This window comes from Perognathus longimembris, chromosome 23 (genome assembly GCF_023159225.1).
Source record: "Perognathus longimembris pacificus isolate PPM17 chromosome 23, ASM2315922v1, whole genome shotgun sequence".
NCBI lineage: Eukaryota > Metazoa > Chordata > Mammalia > Rodentia > Heteromyidae > Perognathus > Perognathus longimembris.
In genome coordinates, this window is record NC_063183.1 from 4,104,874 (window position 1) to 4,111,142 (window position 6,269).

Here is a 6,269-nt window from a genome sequence, read left to right on the forward strand (position 1 = left end):
TACCTCGTGGAGACCAAGCTCAGGAAGAAAGACTTGAAATAGCTGCATCATATCATTGTTGATTTCTCTGCTGAGCACAGAGAGGACTCCGGAGGACCCTTGGCCACTGATGTGGGGAATAGGGGCACACTGGGCCCTGGCCCCCGTGGTTTCTTTCCTGTTCTCACCCATGTTACCAAGCAGGAAACGACACAGCACATCATAGCCATGGACAAGCACTTGCTGCACAGATACAATCCCGAAGACTTGGAGCACGTGCAGGTTGTCCCTGAGGATAAAAGTAAGTCAGAAACAGAAAGCCAAGGCAATGGCAGAATGGAGTGGGGATGCAAGGTTGCAGCCGCAGCAGGGCTGCAGGGACAGCATCAGGAGAGTGGAAATTGGGCACTAAGCCCCAAGCTGGCACTGGATGCACCTGGTATCTTTGCTGCCCAACCTACTGCTAGACATGCCTGCCCTCGTGCTGTCCTGCATGCTCTACCTTTGCTGCCATCAGAGGATATAGTCAGTGGAGAGATACCATCACAAAGGAGGGCAGAGGATGTAGCTGCTATGGGACAGGGTGGACACAGACCTCCCTAGAAGACGGTTGGTCTTGCAAAAATGGGAATCATTGCTCCAGAAAGAATCTCCCCCAGTAGTGTATTTCAGTGCAAAGACAATGTCCTTTGATTTCTCCCCAGACCATTGAAGAAAGATGCCCCTTCATGCTCAAGGATCCAACCCTAGTATACCAAAAATCATATGAGCAATCAATGGGAGTGACAGCAAAAGCACCCTTTTACGTGCTGAGTCTGTGTATCAAAAGAGAATTCAGAACAGAATAAGATGAAAGAGATGAATAGAACAGATAAGAGAGAGCTAGAGAGATGTCAGAGAGCACCAGAACGTTGCGTCTTCTGTGCCAATGTATTCCTCTTCACAATCAGTGGAGCAAACCCAACACCTTAGGGGGAAGACAGAGACAGAAACAGAAACAGTAGTTGTGAGACAGAGAGAAAGGCAGAGATAGAAGGACAGATGGACTGAATGACCCAGGGGCAAGAGACCAAGAGAGCAAAAGTGGGGGGAGAGAGACACAAATAGAAAGAGAGAGACAAAAACAGAGACACAGAGAGAGACTGAGATCCACAAGCTGCTGTGCATGCTGTCAGTTGCTCTGTTTTCTTTGTACTGAGAGGAAGACCCAATCAGGTGATTTGATTAGATGTTCAGCATTGATTTTCCCTCACCTGCCATCAAATGTTTGCTGTCGTCCTGCCAGCTTCCCCTTGTGCAGGAGGCATGGTTTCCCTTCTTCAGGAAAGGGAGTCAGAGGCCTAGGGAGTTTAATGGACATGAATGAGAAGCCAGAATGCGGTAGGAGTTGAGTGCACTCTAGACTTGGTTGACAGGAGACTCAAGGTCAGAGGAGACTGGAGAGAAAGAAGAGCCCTGAGGCTAGGCAAGTCCTGCTGAGTGCTTGGAGCTCCCTGGGTTGGAGACCCTTGGCATGCATGATGTGCAGGAAGCCTGAGTGTAGGCCTGCCCTGGGGTGCTCCTCGCAGTCCCCTTGTTCTCAGTGGGACAGTGCTACCAGGAGGAGCTGTGCATTGTAGAAAGCCAGTGTGCCTTGAAGACTTGATCCTTCAGACAGCAGTGAGGGGAGAAGGGTAATCCCTGTGGCAGGGCCTGGCAGAGTTGCACGAGCTGGAATCCCAAGTTTTTTCCTGAGCAAAACAAGATAGAGTTCAACATTTCCCTTCCCAGTTAGGGGGTGGCAGGCCCTTGGGGCTCCTGGTCCTGATCTTCTGGGATGGCAGTGTCCTCCCTCACATCTGGTCTCTAGGAGCTCCTCAAATGAATGGTGTGGCCCAGTCCCTTCTATTCCTCTCCCACCAGAGCTGAGGGTTCCTGATGACGCAAATGGGTTTGACACCCTCAAGACTTTGGGCAAACAAAATTTTATTCTCCACAAGAGGACCTCCACCCAGAATGCCATGGTCGAGAGTGGACGGGACCTCACCTATCTTCCCAGGGAGAAAAAGGGACAAACCCCTTAAGAATGGCTCCTCTTGGTCTTGCTGGACAGAGGTTTAGCAAATCCAGACTAGAATGACCAAGGCCATCCCCAACCCCTCCATTGACCTCCAATCCTGAAATCTCTCAGAATCATTTCTCCACAATCCCCTCTGAGGTCAGTATGACAGTGACAATGTGGACCCGGCCAGTAGCCAGCTCCCCTTGACCTCCCATCCAGGATATACTCACAGTCCTTCCTATACAATCCTCCCCAGTGTCAGAATGACAGTTGTCATTTGTCTCTGACCACATCCCCCATTCCTTTCCCCTCAATGGAAACAAAAAGGATTACTTATCCACAGTGTTCAGGCTGTACCAGAATGATGGCCAGCAATGGACATATTCACCCTCATCCACGAATTCATGCATTCCTTCCAGTGTCCTCTGTACTTTGCTATAGAGGAACAGCAGACATTTTGATGGAGCAATGGGTGTGGTACTCTCACTTGCCCCTGGCATCATCTCTATTTTATGACTGCACTTTTACGACTGTAATGCAGGTCACTATGCCCTGTTCTATACAGTTCCACTGGACAGGCTCTCACAAACCCCTCCAATCTCTAGGTTGTCGTCCTGTAGAGAGCATTTGAGCTCTGACCTTCCCTTGCCTACTCCTCAGCTATTCCACATTTTGTCAGGGTGTACCAGACTTTTCCACGAGGAGGAACCCGGGGTCATGAATGTTGCCTACCACAAATCCCAGGACTCCAGAGGTCCTAGTAGAAAGGCCTTTACTAGACCTCACCCCTCATTACTTGATTGAATTCAGACAGGGCCATGGGCTCAATGCCGTGACCCATCGATGACTTGTCATTCCACTCAACACTGCATCCTAAGCATTCAAGACCAAAGGAGATTTCAGCCATTTCGAGTGTGGGTTATTGCCCTATTTGTGTTGTATGGGAATGCATAATCGATAGGAAAATAATTATTCATAAAAGACGATTTTAAGTCACATATTTTAGCCTTGCATGTTGGTATGATATAAAAAGTCTGTTTCTCCAGAGATCTTGTCATTGTGGTTTTTTTCCTGGATCACAAATGGGAATGACACTGTCTCCTACTTGGTGTGTAAAAGGAACTTTACAGAATGATAGTGTACTTTAGAAAGACACAGAGAATGAATACCAGCACCTGTGTCCACACAATGAAGAGAGAGTTTGTCCACTCTACTCAGAGCAGCTAGTGTTCATTTCACTTTCACTAAATTGGATGTCTAAACAAATCACAATTTCAACCCAAGAGGCTGAGGCAAAAGGGTCAAGTCCCACCTTGGCAGGGAAACACCCAGCAACAGGAGGGTTGGCCAGGGATCTGGGTGGTCTGAGAATCCAGAGCTTGTGGCCTCTGCATGGAGTTCAGACTAGTCACCAGGGAAGTGCCCATACAGACAGCTGTTGCTACTGCTGCTGGTTCTACTGCTGCTAACACGACAGAGTTGAGGAGTTGTTTGATCCTCACTGTTATTAAGAGAGGATGAGAGCAGGCCCAGGAGGCTCAGGCCTGGAATTGCAGCTACTCAGGAGGCTGAGATCTGAGGATTGTATTTCGAAGCCAGTCCATGCAGTGAAGTCTCTAAGACACTTATTTCCAATTACCTAAATGCAAACCAGATGTGGCCCTGGGAATCAAAGCAGCAAAATGCTAGATTCTGAGAGGCCACTGCTTGTGGCCTCTGGCTCAGAGTTCGTTACTAGGGGAGTGCTTCATGCCGAGATATGCTGCAGCTGCTGTTTCCAATGCTGCTAAGGTGACCGAGCTGAGGAATCTTGTCCAGTGCTAACCAGAGAATGGAACAGAAAACTCACCGAATATACTCAAACAGGAATCCAGGCATGACAAAAACGGTTCGCAAATATTACCAAGTAAATAGGGGAGAAAGCCTTCAATAAGGCACTAAAGTAATTCGTGAGTGGAGACAGTCTAATTTCCCAACTCACAACGTTGTAGCTCTCCTTGTCCTCTTCACAACTGTACGGACTAGGAAGGAGAGAATGGTGACCCACAGGGATAATGGATTCTTCTTCTTTTTATTTTTTTTGAGAGACAATCTTTTTTTAAAAGTATTTTTCTGGAAATGCTAGAAACAGAGGGAATATATCTACTAAGTCAGACAAAGAGCCCATTATGTTTTGGAGAATAGGTCCCCTTTCTTCCTCACAGTTTTGCCCTACCACCCCACTCATGGGTTGTGCAGTTCATTTTCAATTTAATAGTATCATCGCATTTTTTCTTTTACCCACGAGAGCCACAATAAAAGCCAGGGTAGTCAAAGTTAGGCTATACTGAGTGTCTATTCAGGGAAAGGCCAACTGTGCCTGAGAGACCATTGAGACCTGCAGAACATATTAACCACATTTAGACCATGGGATTGACAGCCTCCCTGTGCATGAGAGATTGAGGCTTATTACCCGTTATTAACTATGGGACATGTCCACTCCCAAGCAGGGCACTCTGCCTATTCCATACTTTTGCACAGTATCACTCTGAGGAAATGTATATTGAACCTCCCTTCCTTCAGGCAAAACTCAAATTTAGCAGTTCCTTTTCTGACTTGGGATCAATGCGTACTTGAGCATCCCTCTACAGAATACTGACTGAGCAGACCACACCTGAATGCAAGTCATGGTGAATATCCTGATGGTGTGTGTGTGTGTGTGTGTGTGTGTGTGTGTGTGTGTGTGTTAGCACTAGGGTTTGATCTCTGGGCCTTTCATTTGCTCCATTTCCTTACTCACCAGGTGCTCTACTACTTAAGCCATGCCCACAACCCAGCTTTTTGCTGATTATTTTCAAGAAAGGATCTCATGGACTTTTGTTTATATTGGCTTTGAATTGCTTTCCTCCAAATCTCAGCCTCCTTAGTAGCTAGGACAACATTTTGTATGTGTATAATAATGAAATAAACACATGTGAACCCAACTCCCATTTGAAAAATTGCATGCTGTGCCTATAGTCCCTTTCCCTGCTCTCCTGTGTCCCACTTTCCCCCTAGTTCTGGGTTTTATTTTCGTCTTCATGTCTATAACTATTTTACCACTCAGGCATGTGTCCTAGACATTCATTTTGCTTGGTTTTGAGACAAGATAGATAGATGAGGAGATAGAAAAATTATATTAATTTTTACAAATATCAAAAGGAAAGAGTCATACATATAAATTATATTGATTTTGGCAAGTATCCAAAGTTACAACCAGGAAGAAAACTGAAAAGGCAAATAAGTTCCTCTCTCACAATGCTTCCTTTTTAATGCTAAGCTACCTGATTCATGGACTTGAGAAGGGCTAAATCCCCCTCCTTTTGTGTAAGGTAAAAATCTGGGGACTACTCTTTTTTTTTGTTGTTGTTTCAAATTTTTATTATCAAACTGATGTACAGAGAGGTTACAGTTTCATACTTTAGGCATTGGATACATTTCTTGTACTGTTTGTTACCTTGTCCCTCATACCCCCCTCCCTCCTCCCCCATTCCCTTTCCCCCCATGAGGTGTTCAGTTTACTTTCACCAAACAGTTTTGCAAGTATTGCTTTTGTAGTTGTTTGTCTTTTTTTACCCTGTGTGTCTCAAGTTTGGTATTCCCTTTCAATTTCCTAGTTCTAATACCAGTATACACGGTTTCCAATATACTCAGATAAGATTACAGAGATAGTGTAGGTACAACCATTGGAAGGTGATACAAGAACATCATCAATAATAGAAGCTACAGATACAGATGGGATGTTGAGAGTAGTTACAACTGTGATATAACAATCATTTCCATAACATGGTATAGCTATTGGGCTCTTGTGATGGTATGCTATGACTTGCCTAAACCTGTACTAATTATTCCCAATAAGGGAGACCATAGAGTCCATGTTTCTTTGGGTCTGGCTCACTTCACTTAGTATAATTTTTTCCAAGTCTTTCCATTTCCTTACAAATGGGGCAATGTCATTCTTTCTGATAGAGGCATAAAATTCCATTGTGTATATGTACCACATTTTCCTGATCCATTCGTCTACTGAGGGGCATCTGGGTTGGTTCCAGATTCTCGCTATGACAAATTGTGCTGGTGGCATTACTGTGATTTTGTTTGTGGTCTTTTGGATAGATACCCAAAAGTGGGGCTGTTGGGTCATAGGGGAGTTCTATATTTAGCCTTCTGAGGAATCTCCATACTGCTTGCCAGAGTGGCTGAACCAGTTTACATTCCCACCAACAATGAAGTA